The sequence below is a fragment of the Schistocerca americana genome, chromosome 1, assembly GCF_021461395.2.
Source record: "Schistocerca americana isolate TAMUIC-IGC-003095 chromosome 1, iqSchAmer2.1, whole genome shotgun sequence".
Lineage (NCBI taxonomy): Eukaryota > Metazoa > Arthropoda > Insecta > Orthoptera > Acrididae > Schistocerca > Schistocerca americana.
In genome coordinates this window covers 615,687,728-615,708,045 of record NC_060119.1, presented here as the reverse complement: position 1 = coordinate 615,708,045, position 20,318 = coordinate 615,687,728, and positions in this window count along the sequence as shown.

Genomic DNA, 20,318 nt, shown 5'->3' with positions numbered 1-20,318 from the left:
CGATAAAGAACGGGGGAGTGCAGCGCCGCTGCTGTCGCCACGGCCGCTGCCAGTAGCCAGCAAATGGATCCCGGAGCTTTGCCGCATACGGCGTCCAGAGGAGGACAGTCTGCAGGAAATCTGCCGCAAAATCGTTACTGGATAAAATTTTGATATCGGTGTGTCACAAAGCGAAATAGATTGAATCTGCGCTACCATTACATTCACGTCTTCAGCATTCAGACAGAAGAGGCTATAAAAATGTTTTATACCAGCTGTTCTCGATCCACTGACATTATGAACAGAAACAACGCACGCTACCGCTAGACCACAGGCGTAATCAGTCTACAGTTTCTCTATCATTGGACAAGTTTTCCTCCAGGAAGTGCCGCAGTCTACAGTGTTGCCAGATTGTGCAGATAACCGGACTTAGAGAATTAGCGAATTGGCCAGTTTTTTTGTCCCATGTCGCGATCGGCGCGGACTTAGCCTCTGAAGCGGCCGGCCGCCGGTCAAGTTTTATGTCAAAGAGTGTACGTCAGTAACATTTTTTTCGGACATGCTAGTTTCACTGCATCAAGTAAAGTGGTGTCGAGATGAAATAATGGGTTTGATTCATTGATTTTAACAGGAGAGCTAAAACAGCTTAGGTCTAACCAGCCACTGCCCGCACCGAAACTAGGTTAATTGTGCGGTATCGCTCCCTGTATATCTAGTAAAGCCAACCAGTGCCCTTATATAGTGCAAGGAGTCCCTCTACCAGTTTTTTGTTAGACACAATTTCTTCAGGTCTAGTTGTCCTGAAGATTCTGCATCATTTACTCTCCAATGCCATGCATTCAGAGATTAGGTGTGATGCAGTTTCTTCACCCTCATCACAGATCCTACATTTAGGGTCCTCTTCCGTTATACCCATTGTGTGTAGGTGTTTTTTGAAGTTCCCATGGCCGGTCATCAGTCCAGTCATGAGTTTGATCTCTTTCCTGTTTAATCCTAGGATTACAGAGCTTCTTTCAAGACATGGCTTGGACATCATTACCTTACCACGTTTTTGTTTATGGACCGTGGTCCAATATCCTACGTGCTGTTTCCTAAGCCAGTTCCGTAGTTCTAATTTGATCATAGCCTTGGTGATTGCCAAGACAGGTTCCGGTCCAATAAATGGAGTTGTTGCCCCCATCCTAGCCAATATATCGGCTTGTTCATTGCCACAGATCTCTGAGTGGCCAGGGCTACACACTAGGTACAACCTATTGCTTCCCCCTAGCTCCACCAGAGCCCTGTGGCAATCTGCAACAATCTTGAATCTTGTTGCAGGAGCTACCAATGACTTCAAGGCTGCCTGGCTGTCTGAATGGATGTAGATGCTACGGTCATTGTAGCCCCTACTCATATTCTCCTCCACACATGCCCTGATTGCAGTTATTTCGGTTTGGAATACAGAGGCCAGTTTCCCTAGAGAGATGCTGCTCTCCAGTCTTGGCTGACCCCCGTACAACCCTGCCCCATTGCCTTGATCTGTTTTCGACCCATCAGTGAACCAAACGATGTCCCCTGTACGGTGTCGAACTGTTTTCTCCCTCTGCTCCCTGCTTCCAATTATTATGCTGTAAGGCTTGTCAAAGCAGTTCGGAGTTATTATATAGTTAGTGGGCACTTCCCCAGCCGTACCTATATTTACCTCACTCACTATGTTAGTGTGTGATTCTGGATATCCGAATGAGACCCAGTTTTGGCCAGTTTTAAGTCTTTATGCCCCAGCTGCTGCCTCCATCTTAAGATAAAGGTGAAGTGGAGGCATATCCAGCATGGCTTCCATTCCAGCGGTTGGTGTGCTGCTAATTCCGCCCGTTGTGGCTAAGCAGGCCAATCTCTGCACCTTAGCAAGCTCTTTAGCAGCAACCCACTGATCTACCTTCTTCCACCACACTATGGCCCCATAGGAAATCCTAGGTCTAACCACTGTGGTGTATATCCAGTGCATACCCCTGGGGACTAGGTCCCAGTTTTTGCCAGAAACTCTCCTAGTACTTACTAAAGTGCTTTTTGCCTTGGAGCAGATACTCTTAATATGAGAGGTCCAAGTTAGCTTCTCGTCAAGGTTACCTCTAGATATTTCACTGTCCCCTTCACAGGCAGAGTTTCATCGAGGAGCTTTAGATTCCAACTTGCATGATGAATGTGTCTCTTCGTAAATGGCACCGCAACAGTCTTCTTAGGATTAGCTCTCAGATCCTGTTTAATGCACCATTTTTGCACAATGTCCAACCCTCCTTGTGCCATATTCGAGACTGTATCAGTGAATTTGCCAAGTATTACTATGATAAGGTCATCTGCATATCCTTGGCAGAAGCATTGTCTGGAATTTAGTTCCTCAATGAGTTCGTTCACCACTAGATTCCACAATAGAGGAGACAAAACTCCTCCTTGTGGGCAGCCTCTAGTGGTCTTAATTACCATCTTTTCATTCATCATGGTAGCCTCTACCTTCCTTCCACTAAGCATGGCTCTGGTCCACCTACATATAGTGGTCCACAGGTCATGTACCTCTGTTGCCCTTACCATGGAATCGAAGGTCGTGTTACTAAAGCCCCCCCCCCCCCCCCCCCCGATATCCAGGAAGATGCAGAGGGCTATTTCTTGGAAGTGAAGTGCTTTTTCCACCTCCCTGACGAGTTGGTGGGGACATGATTTACCTGGTTGGTATGCATGTTGTTTCAGGTGTAGAGGGACCCTACATAGCCTCCTATCCCCAACGTATACATTAACCAGTTTTTCCAATGTTTTGAGAATGAAGGAGGACAGACTGATTGGTCTCATATCCTTGGCCTTGGTATGATCAATTCTCCCTGGCTTTGAAATGAAGACAACCTTCACTGCTGTCCAAACATTGGGAATGATTCCTACTGCTAAGCGAACCCTAAATAGCCTGCATAGCATTCTCACAAGTTTTCCTCCTGCCTGTTGCAGGAGAGCTGGAAAATTCCATCTGGGCCAGGTGACTTGCACGGCTGAAATGTTCCCACTGCCCACTGGGTTTTATTGAAGTTCACACACTCCTTGGCTGATTCCCAGTCCTCTCTTCGAGTGTCTGAGAACCGTTGTCTCTCTGGGGTCACATACTGGTCTGTGTTATCCGGCAGAGCATATTGAGGAAAGTGAGTTTTGAGGAGCAATTCCAGCGTCGCATGTGCTGTCATTGTATATTCCCCATCCTGCAGGATTGTAACTGACAAGGGCGTCACGATATTTAGCCCATTGTCCTTTACGTCTCGCAATATTGAAGTTTCCGTACCTGTTTTCTTTGCGTTTCCAATTTGTTATTCCACCAAGGAACACTCCTATTTGTGCATTTCCTGGTGATTGTGCAGTTGTCCTGATATGAGGCCTTTATGGCAGAGGTAACAGCCCCTGCTACTTCCTCAAATTCTACTTGCTTCCTTATTGTGGTTTTAATTTCCGATAAGCCTAAGTCAAGGTCCCTCCTATATGTCTCCCAGTCTGTTTTCCTGGGATTTCTATAAGTCATGGTCTGTTTGATTCCCATTTCAACCTTGGATTTAATGTACATGTGGTCCGATGAGGATGGCTCCAACACCACATGCCATTGTTTGACATAGCTACCCATCGTCGTGGAACCAAATGTTATGTCAATTACTTCTTCCCTTCTGCTATTCCTGAATGTAGGTTCATTGCCCCTATTCAGGACCTCTAAGTTGTTAGCTAAGAGGATTTCAAGAAGGTACTCACCTCTACTGTTGGTGTCCATGCTGCCCCACACTAGATTGTGGGCATTGGCATCGCACCCCACCATCAGTTGGTCACCTTGCCGATGGCAAGTCTCTACTAGTCTCCTCACCTCCAAGGGAGAGGGAGAACTGTCTTCCTAAGGACGGTATGCTGAGGCCAAGACAATTTCCCTAACGATACTTTCCTCACATTGCTGCATTTTGATGGTCACTAAGTCCCTAGAGCAGAAATCCATCATTGGCATCAAACAGATGCCGTTTCTAACATAGATGCATGTTCTGGAGTTTCTTAGATTCCTAGCATAGATCAGCTTACCTCCAGTGCCTCCGAGGCCCAATACACCCCCTTTGTATAAATAGGGTTCTTGTATCAGGGCCACGTCCACTTCCTCAAACCAGGCAGCGGCTCAGGGCAGCAGAGGCCCCTTTACTGTGCTGGAGATTAATCTGCATCACCTCCAGACTCTGTCATCTTTGAGGTCTTTGAGAACCCTGATGGTGACCTACGAGAACCCTAAAAACAGTTTTAGGTCCTGCTCCTGCATCGCCTCAACCACCGGCGTTTGTCCTTCCGGAGCAACCTTCTGGTTAATCACTCTCCAGTCTTCTGTCGGGTCTTTTGGGTTCTGGGCCCCTATTTTCCCGAACAGAGTCTTGGGAGAGACTTCCTTAAGGATCTTGGGTACTCATAATGATATCTTTGCGGTCTTAAGAAGCTCCACTGCCATCTTGATCAGCAGCTTCGCATCTTCCCACGGGGATATCATGGGCACTCTGTCTTTGAACCATTCTACTGTGTGCGCCCCCTCACAGACAAAACCGAGTGCACCACCATCTAAATAGACCCTCCTGAAGATGGGACCTCGGCCAACGTCCCCCCCCCCCCCCCCACCCATCCAATCTTTTCAAAGAGGGCTATCTGTGCTAGTTCCTCCTGCTGTGAGGTAATGGCCACCAGTGAATAACCTTCCTGCATAACTGCCATCCTAAAAACCGAGACTGCAGTACTACAGGTCTGTTTCCCTGTTTCTTGCCTCGGTTTTTTGTGGACTCGCTTATCCAAGGAGGAGGGAGTCTTTGATTCCTCCCTTATCCGCTTACTACCTGTCTTTGACGTTGTGGGGGCCTGTGTGTCCCCTTCAACCTGTGACAGTTTTTCCCTGTGGGTCTTGGGTTCTAGTCCCTTTACTTCCCTCCATTTGTGTGTAGGATGCCATTCTTTTCCTTCCTTTTCCCTCTGTTCCATGAGTAGCTTCCTCCTTCGGGCCCCAGACAAGCCTTTGATCTTAATCTGGTCTAGCTTCTCGGTTGCAGTTCCCACTTCTGGCTCAGGTCTAGACCCTGATTCAGTAGTGGAAGTGCCTTCCATCGGTTCAGTCCCCGATGTTTGGGTGTCTGAGGTCTCAATTTGCCTCTCAGTTTCTTTTTCTTTTTCTGTAGTCGTGTCCATGTAGGTCCCACGCGATTTGGGGATCTAGAAGGACCACACCACGAATACCCCGCGCGGTGTAAGGCTACTTACTCAGGGAGGTCGCCCGGTATCCCTGAGGCTCCATTTGCGACATATCTTCCCATGTGCCACGCACCCCTCAGCACGGATCACATCACACCTTGGGTTGGGTCAGGGAATAGGGTAGGACTTGGAGAGGACAGGGAAGAAGGGACGTTGTGGGATACTCTTAGTCTGATCCATCGGCTGAGGCGTTTCCGGCAGTAGGTCCTCTACCTTCGGCATAGCCCTCAGCTTCCCGCGGATACGCAAGCTTCTCCACCTGCACGGACAGTGCTTCGTCAAGGTAGTGTCCCACAGAGAGGTGAAATAATGGGATTGGCACAGAGCAGAGGTAGAGAGCCAGATTGTAGTACGGATTCGTCAATTAATGACAAATGTCATGGATAATGTGGAACCAACTAACACAGTGAGTTATTATATCTTATGTGTTCGTAATTTAGGGTCCATTAAAGACAAGATTATTTTGTTCAGCCAAATCTTTGGAATATGCCGTGGAAGTTTATTGTTCAATAACGTTCTTCTACGCACAAGGGTTGTTATTCGTCTGTAGTTCATTAGTTAATGTGTCACATATTTTTATAGTTAAATAATCTTACGTTGCATTTACACTGAAATTATTCCACTTGTTTTATTCATATTTCTAACATTAACATTTTTCACCTCTGGAAATTAAGATTCTCTGTACATGCACTAGTTAAAATCTTTGATACAACAAAATTTCTCTGGAGCAAATATTTATCTTTGTATCTGATGATGGCGTAATAGCCGAAACACAATTCGCGTAACAAATAATAATCGTTGTAGTATATTACATCAGTGTTGTGTGTGTTTCGTTCATAATGTATAAAATATTCTATCAGGCAACGCAGGAGCAGTCAGTCAATGCAGATAGGGGACCCAGAATTAGTCAAATTTCAAAAGCGGCGTGGAAGACTTGAGATTAAAGAAGGCAGATGGGATAGATAACATTCTATCTCAATTCCTAAAACCATTGGAGGGAGTGATAACGAAACGACTGTTCATTTCGGTTTGCAGAATTTGCAGGGTGAGTCATGAGGAAGGTAAATGGTATGATGGGTGATAATATTGGGGATTCTGAACGAAAAAACGTCAAATGTAATATATGCCTTCTCTTAACAGTATCCAACATAGAAAATCACGGGCGTCTTTCGCATGCTTTCGTTCACCAACACTCACATGCTAATACGACCAAAGCGATATTAGGCTACGTATTGTTGTCTTTACTTACCTTTTCAATGCGCACTTCACATTCCGTATGACAAGTGACACATAACCCCGCTGAAACGTATCTTGGGCGTGGATCAGTCGCCACAGAGTCATTTGTTAGCCACTGAGGTCACCCCATCTTATTCCGTTAGATTACTGTTTGTACAGTTGGCTTAAGAGGGAAGTCTATAAACGCAGAGTGGACACCAAGGAGGAAATTCTCGCTCGTAAAGGACCATACGAATCAGCTCCGATCAGCAACACAGCAGCTGTCTACAAGAGCTGCGAAATGAATTTCAGTTTACGGTGGACTTTTTGAATAGCTTTTGTTAAGAATTGTTCACAGTTAAACAAAACACTGGGGCATAGTGATTCATTTAATATCACCTGCATTGGCCTCGACCCCCCCATCTTGTTTATGGGTTGGCAATAAGGCGCTAACCGACTGAGGGCAGGTCTCCAGAATTGGTAGCACGTTCGCGCGCTGCCATGCTGCAGCAAGTTGACGTCACTTCGGCGATTGTCGGAGAGACAGGAGCGGCAATTTGGTTTCCTTTAAGCCTATTGAAGGCCTTGAAAACACTATTTGTCTTCTAGAGGGAACCCAACCTGGTGACAGTCAGCTGGATTGAGTGCAGGCACTGATAATCCGTTACGTTCAGGCATTACTTTCTGGTCTTAAAGTTCTGCTAGCTTCTTGGTTGTCAGCTTCGAATAGTTCCTTCAACTTTGGTCATCTTGCGAGGCTTAGCTCGGTGCGTTTTACTGTGTGGGGATGTCGGGTGCCTGGGGCATGTTTCCTCTACATTGTTGAAGTCCGAGCGGGTATCTCGCTATTTGAGTTGCTGACTAAGCTATGGCTGTGTATTGGTCGTCTTGCCGAACTTTAGTCGGTCTCTTCCCGGGGCAGGGACGTCGGGTAGCCAGTGGGCATGTTTCCTCTGCAGGGGTGGATCTGACCGAGTGTTTCGCTTGCGGCCTTTCTCGGCCACTGTCGTGTGCCATTTTAGAAGTTGCTAGTTAGTTTATTTCGGCATATCACCCTCGTGTTCTTGTTTGAGGGGGGCGAGGTTGAGCTGTGCGTGGCTCATGTTATCGTCATCATGTATTTTACCCTCTGTTTTTAACGTAATTCCACCTCACTACGTTAATTTAAATTACTACTGTCACCGAGAAGCTGCTTTGCCTGACCGTCACCGGCGTTAGCAGCATGTAACGATACATCCCCTCTCGTAGTACCTTTGCTAGACTATTACTTCCCGGTCGTTGTCTGTCGTAAGCCAGTTCGGGTCGCGAGTTTGGGTCAGTTGGAACACGTCTGGAGCGGAGTCCGGACCTGCCAGTCGGGGAGTTGCAATGCGGCACTAGTGCAGTCGGGTTGGAGCAGCAGTGAGCTCTGCGTCGACATGGGTCGCCCGGCCATTGCCGCCACGCATCACTTGAGCCGGGCCGCTGTCTTGATGGATCGTCAGTCGGTCGTCCTACTGGACGACGCGTTTTGCTCCCCGATCGTTCATGAGTCGCCTGTGTGTGTGTGTGTGTGTGTGTGTGTGTGCGACTCCTGACTTGTCTTCGTGCATGCTTAGTTACTGCTGTGTATCTTTCAGGTCTTCATGCAAGTGTTTGTCAGGTTGTGTGTGTAGTTGGCGTTAGTTCTACTGACGACGATTTTAGATGTCGGCTTTCTGGGTTGAGTGGGTCGGCTGCTGCGGACCAGGAAAGTTATCTCTGCGCGGTGCATTCGGCTGGGTCCGCTGGCTGTCCTTGCGCAGTGTCGGAGCGTGTGTGGAGCTGTCCGATCGCTACGAGCTTCGTGGTTCGCCGACCCAGGACGTCAAAGTTGAGCAGTGGTTTCAACTACCCAAGCCATGTGCATTCATAATGTGTGGTTCATATCGGTGGTTTGCTGTTGGGGAGGTTTTCCTGTGAGCAAAACCGAGTGTGTCTATTGCTGAAATTTTGCTGCCATGCAGTGCAATTAACTATATTGGTTGACAACAATTCGAGTGCACCAGCGCAATTTTTCTGCCTTGTGGCCGTTAGTTTTCCAGTTACCTGCCCTGGCCACTAACGTAATTTCAGGCAGCGTCCTTTCCTCACCTGTTGTCGCTGTCCAACATGGTGTGTAGTTTTGACAGCTAACATATATTTCACTGTGGATGATCACATTCGCAACTTTGTGTTAGAGTTCTCATGTACCGATTTGTGGCAAGCAAGTCGTTGTGTCGGTCGGTCGATGACTGTCCCCTGGAGTTGGGCTCACCACCTGTTTCATCTAAGTGAACGAGGGCAGACCGACGTCCCTGGAGGCTTCTGAGTGCCGTTTTCGTTATTGTCCTTCTTACCGGTGTTTAATTCTCTATTGATAATCTATCATAGCCCATGATTTAAAAATTCTTGTTTTTACTGGACTTTATGTATTCTGAATTTTGAAAAATCAACTGTGGGCCTTAAGCCACTTAAAAACTTATTCTTGAAATTACCCTTGAAGCATGAACATTGCGGCCTTTTGCCTTAAAGGATTATGGTAATATATTTAAAATTTTATTGTGGCCCTCAGACGCTTGTATTGCACCTTGCATATGTTTGTTCTATCTGCTTTTGCCTTGAGGCTTTCCAGCCTACCTGTGATACCATATATATTTTAATTATTTTATCTGCTATTTTAACTGCATTTTTATTTTGTTGACTTTTAAGATTTCTTTTGTGGCGACCCTCGGCTGTGAAATAATTGCTTTTGAACTCGTAGTTCTAAAAGTTCGGCTATGTGCAGTTTTGGTTTAAAGGTGTTATTAAATTATAATAAATTACAATTTTGAGTAAACCTGACCGACACCTGATTTGACCCTTTCCACAATCCTAATCACCTGTTCTGCCCTGCAGGTTTAGAGGGCGGGTCCTGGGTTCGAACCCAGCTACTGATTACATTTTGAATAAAAATTATCAGCGATGGCAGCCGAAGACTTCTGGGATGTCATCCTCGTTCTGCCGACGGCCTTGTCCAATAGGGCGGAGGAACGGACAGAGATTAAAAGGCGGAAGAATCACAATGATCAACTGCATGAGAATGAAGAAGTCAATGGAAACACTGCACTAAAGGCACATAATGTGTATCCACACCACATATTGCCTGTAACTGAAAAAGTGTCAAGATGATCTCTGCGGTTTAGTCATTCATTCGTCCGTGCGGGAAGGGACAGCCAAGCGTGGGGCACCATGAGAATAAGATGGAATAACCAAGAACGGGATTAAATTCCACGAGAGGGAGCCTGGAATGTCAGAGGTCTGAAGACAGATACAGTCTCTTCGACTGTTCAGAGATGTCACTAAACCCTACTGAAGATGTAAACAACCATGCATGAGCAGCGCCTATTAGACGGAGGGGGTCGGACAGTCGATCAGTTACAGTTATTCCACCAGGAAGGAGGTACACGGCTCGTGTAGTCTGTAGTTCAACCATATCTAGACGGTCAATACCACGGTTCGATCGCGTCCGCATTGTTACTTTGTAACAAGATGGCGTCTCGGACATGGAGGCGATACACAGAGACAGGAACTGTTGGTGACATGTTTCGCTCAGGCCTTACAAGGGCTACTACTGCAGTGGATGACCGCTACCTACGGATTATGGGTCGAGGAAGGCTGACAGCAACGCTTCTATGTTGAATAATGCTTTTCGTGCAGCCACAGGACGTCGTGTTACGACTCGAACTGTGAGCAATAGGCTGCATGATGCGCAACTTCATTCCAGTCGTCCATGGCGAGGTCCATCTTTGCAACCATGACACTATGCAGGGCGGTGCAGATGCGCCCAGCAACATGTAGAATGGACCGCTCAGGATTGGCATCATGTTCTCTTCACCGATGAGTGTCGCATATGCCTTCAACTAGACAATCGCCAGACACGTGTTTGGAGGCATTCCGGTCAGGCTGAACGCCTTAGACAAACTGTCCAGCGAGTGCGGCAAGGTGGAGGTTCCTTGCTGTTTTGGAGTGGCATTATGTGGGGTTCAATTGGCTCTGAGCACTCTGGGACTTAACTTCTGAGGTCATCAGTCCCATAGAACTTAGAACTACTTAAACCTAACTAACCTAAGAACATCACACACATCCATGCATGAGGCAGGATTCGAACCTGCTGCCGTAGCGGTCACGTGGTTCGAGACTGTAGCACCCAGAATCGCTCGGCCACCACGGCCGGCCTTTATGTGGGGCTGACGTACGGCGCTCGTGGTCATGGAAGGCGCCGTAACGCCTGTACGATACGTGAAGGCCGTCCTCCGACCGATAGTGCAACTATATTGGCAGTATATTGGCGAGGCATTCATGGACGACAATTCGCGCCCCCATCGTGCACATCTTGTGAATGACTTCCTTCAGGATAACGACATCGCTCGGCTAGAGTGGCTAGCATGTTCTACAGACATGAATCCTATCGAACATGCCTGGGGAAGATTGAAGAGGGCTGTTTATGGAGGACGTGACTCACCAACCACTCTGAGGGATCTACGCCGAATCGGCGTTGAGGAGTGGAACAATCTGAACCGACAGTTTCTTGATGAACTTGTGGTAGTATGCCACGACGGATACAGGCATGCATCAATGCAAGAGAAGGTGCTACTTGGTATTAGAGGTACCGGTGTGTACAGAAATCTGGACGCATCTCTGAAGGTCTCGCTGTATGGTCGTACAACACGCAATGTGTGGTTTTCATGAGCAATAAAGAGGGAGGAAATCATGTTTATGTTGATCTGTATTCCCATTTTCTGTACAGGTTCCTAAACTCTGGGAACCGAGGTGATGCAAAACTTTTTTCGGATATGTGTAGATGTAGTTAGGGTCAGTGAAGTGAAAGAGAGAAGAGAAACGGATTTATGGTGCTGAATCTAGGGTGATATCAACAGCAGCGGAAATCCCTTAAACTGGTGCGGTAATTCTTCTAAATTGCTAAAGGTCCAGGTTACCGCGCAACCATCTTCCGCATTCTGCATCTGGTGTAATTCCTTCTACAGAACCAGTAACCATCTCAGACTCCCTGGCTTTGATATAAAATGCGCGCACTGTGGCGCGAAACCTGTTAACGTAATCGCCAAAATGTTCATTTACTTACTTCAATGTGTCAGTAATGTGACTCAGTTAATTTCGCCGTAGCAAGCGGAGGTGTAGCCCTTTTACATAACTGCTGATTAAATCCCGCGAAGAAATCCCTTCCACTAAAGCCTTAGCTGTCGTGCATCCTAAACTACGCCTAGCGTGAGACTTTCGTTTTTTTCAGTACCTCCTTTTGTTCAGTCAGCCACACCATATTTGATAGATATTGCACCACATCAGGTACGGATTCATTAAAGAAATCATCATTACTAAACATTGCTGCTGTGGGTGAGGAATCCAAGAAAACTGTTTGTTCCACCCTGCAGTTGCCTCTGCCAGCTTCTCACCTCTTTTACCTCGTGTCAGATTATCGGCCCATACCTTGTGCAAGTCGGTACGACTCCATTCCACTGAACGGATTGACATCAAATCCGAAATTTCAACTTCCGTCCAGCCAACCTCTCCTCTATCTCATCCAACATCGAATTCTGCTCGTCCCCCACATAATCTAACAAATCAATGATCCTGTTCCGATAATGCACAGACATAGCTTGTAATCCATGCCCCCAGTCCATCGAAGGTGATTTACACTGCAAGAGTTGCACAGGTAAATCAGATTCGGAGGGCACCGAACTAACAACAGTGATACACTGCGCACTTCAGTCACTTGCGCCGACTCACCGGTGACATGCTGCAGCTCCGCCACTACGCCTGCCAGAACCTGCCAATGAACCAACACTTCGCACGTGAGATCTTCCTTTCTGAATCAAGTGACAGCCAGCAAGTCCCTGATGACTGCCATTACAGAAAGAACGCACAAGAAAGCAAGGCAGAATCCCGTATTTAGAGCTTGATCCTATCAGCCTATGGTCTTGCCTGCACAATCCACAACCACGCTCTGTTTACAGAATGATGCCTGGGATTTAGTTGGAGTCGGGTTCGCGCTGGGGTTGTGCAGATGTGGGCATAATTTTTAATTATTTATTTAAGATGCAAAATATCAATAAATGAAGCATGAACCCCTCTGGAAAACAACTAATAACTTCATAAATATCTGTATTTTTCTCCTTCTTTAGAGATGACATTTTCGCTTAAAATGTTGTCTAGTCAAGGACGAGATTAGTGTTAAACGTCCCGTCGACAACGAGGTCATTAGAGACTTAGCGCAAACTGGAATTAGGGAATGATAGAGAAGGAAAGCGGTCGTGACCTTTTGAAAGAAATGGTTCAAATGGCTCTGAGCACTATGGGACTTAACTTCTGAGGTCATCAGTCTCCTAGAACTCAGAACTGCTTAAACCTAACTAACCTAAGGACATCACACACATCCATGCCCGAGGCAGGATTCGAACCTGCGACAGTAGCGGTAGCGCGGTTCCTGACTGTAGCGTCTAGAACCGCTCGGCCCCACGGCCGGGTTTCGAAAGAACCATCCTGGCATTTGCCGCAAGTGATTTAGGGAAATCGTAGAAAACCTGAATCAGGATGAACCGTCGGCCTCCCGAATGAGAGTCCAGTGTGCTAACACTGCGCTATTCCGCTCGATCTGCTTCATCAACGTATGTTAGTGTTGATGTACTGAGGAGGCGTTAGCTCTGTTCCTTTATTGTAAAACTTACATAATTTTTCCTTTTGAGATGTATGAGCTTTCTTTTTGAATGACACTAAATGGAATAAAATGTGCCACGAAAACAAAGCACAATAGTAAAATAAAGAATGAGAAGGCACAAAAGCACAAAGTCCAGTTTTATACAACTGGGGCTTGCGGCGAAAATAGTTTAACTTCGGATGTCAACAGGCGACGACACCGTCAAAACGTTTTTCCCGTGAAACTTTCACGTGACGTGACGGTCCATAGGTGGTGTGTGTGAATGGCGCCGTTTGAAATGCGTCGTGGAATGTTTTGATGTGACGTGACATGATATGACGGTCACTGAGAACTGACTGTTTGACTGCTTCCCTGGCTAACTAGTCCTCCACATCTCCCACAGAATGAAAACTTCTGTCGGGAGCTGTCGAGAGACTGACATGCCACCGTTCGACAGGAACTCCGATTGATGAAGCACCAGAACCTGCGTGGAATCATGTACCCGTATCTCTAATCTCAGCTTAGTTCGGCTCCATGTCCATCCGAGGTAGAGCCAATGTTACTCCCGTATATAGCCCATAATAAAATATGAATTTAATCATTTATTCTTCCTGTTATACAGTATACTTTTAATGACCAGCAGTTTATAAAACATCGAAATACGATGTAATGTCCTAACATGTGTTCTCGTGGGGAAAATTGCCTTTTACTTCATTCCTCTCTGCCGTAGGATGGAAGGTGATCGAGAAAACGTGCCAGGTGCGCATGTACGAGTAAGCAGGACGCACTTGGATTCGCTGTCCGCCTTTCTTGTGTATCACACGCGATACATTTTCCACGATGATTGTTTGAAACTCGAATTAAAGTTCAGTCATGTCTCAGAGTTTGAAGAGTAATGACATTGTCTCGCCCATTTGCACTTGCTGTAGTTGGTTTTGTTGCTGTCTGGCTATCGGTCTGCACACACGAGGCTTGGGTGGCGGGCTAGCAGCACCCTCAGCTCGACACACTGAGAAGAGAAACTCCATAAAACAAGTTAGGTGAGCCCCTGCGAGAGCGTTAATCTGCAGACTTTAATTTGCATAACAAGCAGGGTAGATGTTGTCGAGAGATAGGAGCTGCAGTTCACTGGTTCATGAATAATCCTGCTTTACACTTCTACTGGAAACCTCACGGCCTCTTTCTTTGGCTAAGACTTTATTAAGTGTAGCCAGTGCTCGTTCCTTCCAGTACAAGAACAAAAACTCCGTAGTCTACATTTTGTTTTTCTGAGGAGTCAGAATACAGTAGTTCCATCTAGGGTAAGAAGCTATTATGTAAGTTCAATTTATTACATTTTGGCTACAGGATGGAACTGGGTCGTTACCGCAGAGGAATAAACACTACGTACTTACGATTCGATATTTTATCGTGGCATCTACTGGTGTTTATCAATATGACAGCCCTATCATGGGAACTGCGGAAAATTATATCACTATCTGCAAAACTGATTCGCTATTAAAAATAAGAAATTATTTTAACAGGATCAAAATTTCAGTAGCATTTCCACGTGTAGAAAGGCAATCAGGATGAAAAATGCTCTTCAAGGCAACAAAAAGGGCAAATGTGTTCTGGACAAAGTTAAGGATGTGAAGGAGTAAACTAGCTTTCCCACTTATATGGCAGCTTTAAAGCCATTTAAATAAAAATCTTGACATATCCACGCCTTTTTATTTGTTAGTGTTATTACTCATCTCATGTAACGCAATGCATCGTGTCAAGAAAAGTAACATGATACATTATCCCATGTGGTATAACGTGAACTTGCCATCATGTCATTGAATATAGCACCTGTCATGTGTCTCAGACTTTAGGGTGCATGAATCCCCACTCTGGGGTACGTCCTATTATAGATGCACCCCCACTCTGACACTTGCTGCTGTAGATGTATCCCACTATCTAGAAACACATAAATTTGTATGTGTTTGTTCTTACACCCTCAAAGTAAAAGTAACAGGAATGGGTCTAAGAGAGCTCACTGCGCTGGGGAAACAGGGTCAACAAGTAAAAAAGAGCGTATATCTCAAGATGTTACAATTTAAATCTCTTTGAAGCTGCTAAATAATTCGGAAACTTCTTTTCCATTCCTAACTGTGCCCAGGACATCTTCGCCTGTTTTGTACTACGATAGGAGCAGTTATAATCCTGGTTGACAACCTTTAAATTAATTTTGATATTAGATCACCGTAGCATGACAACTGACTTAGAGTTTTGTTGACTTGGGCTACGACTGATCTGAAATATTTTAAAATTGGCTTTCAAACCATGTTGCTTGTATCGTGGCAACAGATAAAGCTTTCGCAAAGAACAGAACAACCAATAATTACATGAATTTGTCCACCTTCTTACAAAACCTGAACCGATTCGCACGACTCTGAAACATAGAAGTGGCGCTCGGAAACGCGCTTTTTGTACGTAAAATCCGAATGAAGTAGATTTCTGAAAGCGAATTTTCCGTTTGGTCGTGAGAATGATTTTTTTATTTATTTGATTCACTTTAAACCGTTTCTGCGCATTATTTTCAAGTAAGAACGAATTTTAGAATTTTACGTGCCCCATTTAGCTCGACTTTAAGGCATCGTGTTTCGGCAACGGATAAGCTTACTGGATGAAAACAAAAATCGTTTCGACTTTATCAATTTTTCTACCTTAGTGTAAAGTGTGAACGGATTGGTGCAATTTTGAAATACAGAAGTGGTGCGCTTCAAAAACCCTCCAGAAAACCCTTTTTTTTTTTTTTTTTTTTCTTTGCACCTAAAATCCAAACGAAGCAACCGTTTTTCCAACGATTAAAACTTACTTTAGACCAAGATCTGATACACCACTAAACCAAATTTGAACCATCAGTCTGTCCAGCCAGGAGTTATCCTTAAATAACTGCTGATGCACGTAAAATCAAAACGAGGGTGACTTTTTGCACCTAAAATCGAACGGTGCACATGCAAATGGTGCCACTGGCTGAGCATTGATTTCAGCCCAATTAAAATCTTTTGCAAAACGAATAAATCGATTCGCCAGTTCGTCGTTCACACCTTGCACTGTAATGCAGGCACAGTAAGACAAATGTTCGAATGGCTGTGCAAATGGCCACTGGTCCGGGCTAAACCGAAAGCATTTTACCCCATATTCCTAGCTCAAATAACAACCGAGCATCAAGACCCCTAATAGCGATTCGGCGCACGGCCTTTTCAGACGTATTTCTTACGATAAACGAAGGAAATAAAGTTTCTTTCCGTGTGATCTGCATTCTGCCTGGTCTGATATATCGGCACAATTTCCTATCACGTGCCAATATGTTTACCTCACTCATATCCATTGCCTGAAAATATTCAGCCTATATTTTCTAATCTCTGTATTCCTCTATAAAGTGACCCTCTGCGGCTACCTCTCCTACTGAGGAGGCTATTACGGCATGTGTTAACACTTGCAGGTAGTGTTTTCCGCATAGTCCTTACATCATTTTTCATCAATCTACCTAATTTTCAGCATCCAATACAGCGGTTCTCGTGTACCCTGGTTTAAACTTGCTGATTTAGCTATTTTTTACATTACCTATAGCAGTGCTTCTAATTAGGTACCGATAATAGACAAACAGCTGAGGTCATTAGCCTGTTATTACGGTCCTCACGTTTCCCGAACTACAGTTCCAAAACAGCTGGCTTCACAGTGGTAGAAACCGCGAAGCTGCAGAACGAATCCGGTATTTATTGAGGTGGTAATGCGCCAGAGGTGGGGCAGACCAGTAAAGATGAATGTCGCTGAATGCTGAGGGAACGATTGAGTAGTCTCTGCTAGTTCAACCAGATAAATGTTTGTACTCGCAATATTCACTGGGCGTAGCAGAAAAAAGTGACATACAATACCCTCTCTTTGACCATTGTATCTGGGAAACGTGGTACCTGCGTTCCGGATACGTAGAGCCCGTACTGCTACCCAGAGATTTTACCTCACGGGTATACGTGTGTCAGTGGGCGCTCTGGTATAGTGGGGGCCTTTAAGTGGAAACTATAGCGAATTCTAGAGAGGCATCTGGTGGACAGCTGGTGTTCGCGAGCGACACACAGAGGGCAGGGCTGGCTGTCGGCGGAACGGCCGAGTATGTGAAGCAGCTGTGGCGCTTTGGAGGAGCGTCACTGGCAAGGTGGGGGACTGATGACCTTCGCTGTTTAGTCCCCCTTAAACATACCAAAAACCACCACCACCACTGGCAAGGAGGGCGCCCGGGCTGTTCTGGTGACCCTGGAACGTCCAGCTGCTGTCGGAACACAGGCAGGAGCACCGGGTCGCATGGCGGAACTGGGTTTCGTCGGGGCGATGTGTGGCGTTTGACGGAATTGCTTGCAGTACCGAGTCCGTGTAAGCTGCTCTGCTGGCTGCTACCCTCGTCGGTGAATATTAGTGATTTGGAAGTCGTTCTTCAGTTCTCACCGTTACTGTTCACTATTAAAGCTGCCCTGCCCGCAAAATACTGTGTTTACATACATCACGTCGGCATGGTTATTTGAACTGGTTTGGTTGTGCCCACGTTGTTAGTACCATACAGCATTTAACGTTTTACGGAATTTCTTGCTTGCTAAATAATAGCTGGATTTTGGCAAATAAAAAAAGAATACATTTGTTGTGTATCCCCTGAACTGAAGGTGATCTGGAAGATTGTGTATTCACCGTCTGAGGGTAGCTCAGTGTAACCTTACCACTTCGAAGTTTGTTTCACTTTTGATAAGTTTTAGCTTCCCGTTAGTGGTGGCTCACTGTCCCCTTACTAATTTAAAATTGTGAACATCATCTTAACGTCTGAAAACTTTCGTTCCGCCCTTGAAAGGGGGGTTCAGTGTAATTTTACGATTGTGAATATTTGCTTAAGTTTTTGAAAGACATTTTATTTTAATTCGCCTTTAAATGTGGCTAAGGATTAATTCTTCTATATTTATCTACTTTTAAAGGTGGCTTGGAGTAATTTTTACCTATGAACATCACCTTCAAGTTTTTAGTAGGTTTTAATCTACAGTTAAAAGGTGGCTCAGTTGAATCGTTTCCTTTTGTAACCATTGGCTTAAACGTTTTCTTCTATGCTCTTGCTGCGGGTTGTTTAAGGTTAAGCATAAGTCTTGATCACTTAGTTCAAAGTACCATATTGATTAATAGAAATAAGAGTATGGCCCATTAATTAATGTTTGGTGTGATTGGATGAACTCAACATGTTTGTGTAATGTTGCTGAAGTTATTAATTCTCTAATCATTGAGCAAACAGTTTGACATCGGAATATTGTTCTGCAGTAAGTTGAGTCACCTAATATCGGTTTTGTAAAAGTGCCTAAGTAAAGTTATCGAGCTTGTGTATAAGTGTATTTTCAAGTATCTGAATTTTCTCAGTTTCATTGCATTGACAATTTTTTAGTGTTTTTAGATTAAAAGTCAAGTGACGCTGTCTGAACATTTGCCCTCAGTCTCTGTTTTACAATACAGATTTACGAGCTCGTCTGTTAAACCATATTTTGCTTAACTGTTCCGTGCATGTTACCAGTGTATAGTGTTCGAAGTGTTTTGGCCAATAAAGGGAAAGAGTACATATGTTTCGTTTATCCCTGACATGTGTTCATTCCTTCCATTCCATCAGCCCGTGTCCTGCTTACCTTCCATATCAAAACAGTTTAACACGTTTTGTGGCACGGCTCCGGTTATTATATCAGTCAACATGTGTGCCGCAACCATTCCAGGTGAAACAGGATTTGGGAGGAAGCCACTGTTTATGGCTCAACTGCACTGGTCATGTGGAATGCGGCGTGAACATTTCGTTCTCGTGAGAACTGTTCTGGAGGGGTACGTTTGCGATTTGTACTCCGTACTTCCAACACAGTCCCATAGTTATTGCAAACAACGCTGCGTATAACGAAACGCAACGATGTCTTACCAAAGGCTGATGCTTAACTGTGTTGCTCATCACTGCCGTGCAGATCACAGCTGCATCCTCTCCTCGTCCGTCCCTACCATTGCTGCCCCCCCCCCCTTCACCACCACCACCCACACCACCCCACGCTCTCTCCCTCTCCATCCCCTCCCCCCCCCTCTCTCTCTCTACCCATATCGACATTCACTGTCTCGATGTAACGAAAATTGTCTTCAAGCAGATCTAATTAATGAAAAACCCAAATTTTGAAATTATGTACACAATATTTCACGTTATAGTGACACTTCTGCAACTTGACACAAAAGAGAATCTCTGGGAAAGAACTAACGGCAACAAAAGCGGAACCTTCGGAGGACACTAATCGTCGTCCAGAATGATTTTTAGATTTTTAAGTGAAACCACAGTCAAGACCACTGTGGAAAACTTTTCACGTTCGACCGATGATCTCTGTCCACTAAGAGTCTATTCCGGTCTCGGGAGACTTATTTCTTTACGCATGCCACGATTTTCTCCAAGGCCTGGAGCAGGCTATTTGTGGTCCAGCACTATTTAAAGTCCATGTTCGTTTCAGCCAAATGTCGGGAGAACTGATAGTGGGGGCAGATGGGAGTATATGGCGGGAGGGTTCCTAGTTGAGGCATTGGCAAACCTCCCAGAAACCTCAGACAGTTTTGGGGGGCTGTTATTAATTTATTACTGCAAGACTGGGGTGTAGACATTTGAACACAGTATAAGTTGCACGTTGCAAAATCAGACTGCAAATTGACATTAAAGATATGCGTCAGTAATTAGGGGGATTACTCCTACTCCCTTCTTGGGTATTGGTGTGACACGTGCAACTTTCTAGTCATTAACTATAGCTTGTAGAAAGCGCGAGCGTTTGTATATATTTGCTAAGTATGGAGTAGGAGAAGGATTCGTTATGGATAGGAAGGTAGGGCAGAGAGTGTGTTACTGTGGACAGTTCAGTGATAGAGTTATTCGTATCAGAATCGACAGGGAACCAACACCGACGATACAAGCCGACGTGGCCAGCTGAAGATGAAGAGATAGAGAAAGGAAACGAGAATACTCAAAGGGTAATAAAGTACGTAAATATAGATGAAAATCTAATAATTATGGAGGACAGGAAAGCAGTTGAAGGGAAAGGAGTAGCAGAATAGGGGCTTGGAACAAGGAATAAGAGAGGAGAAAGCCTAATTGAGTTCTGAAATCAATATCAGC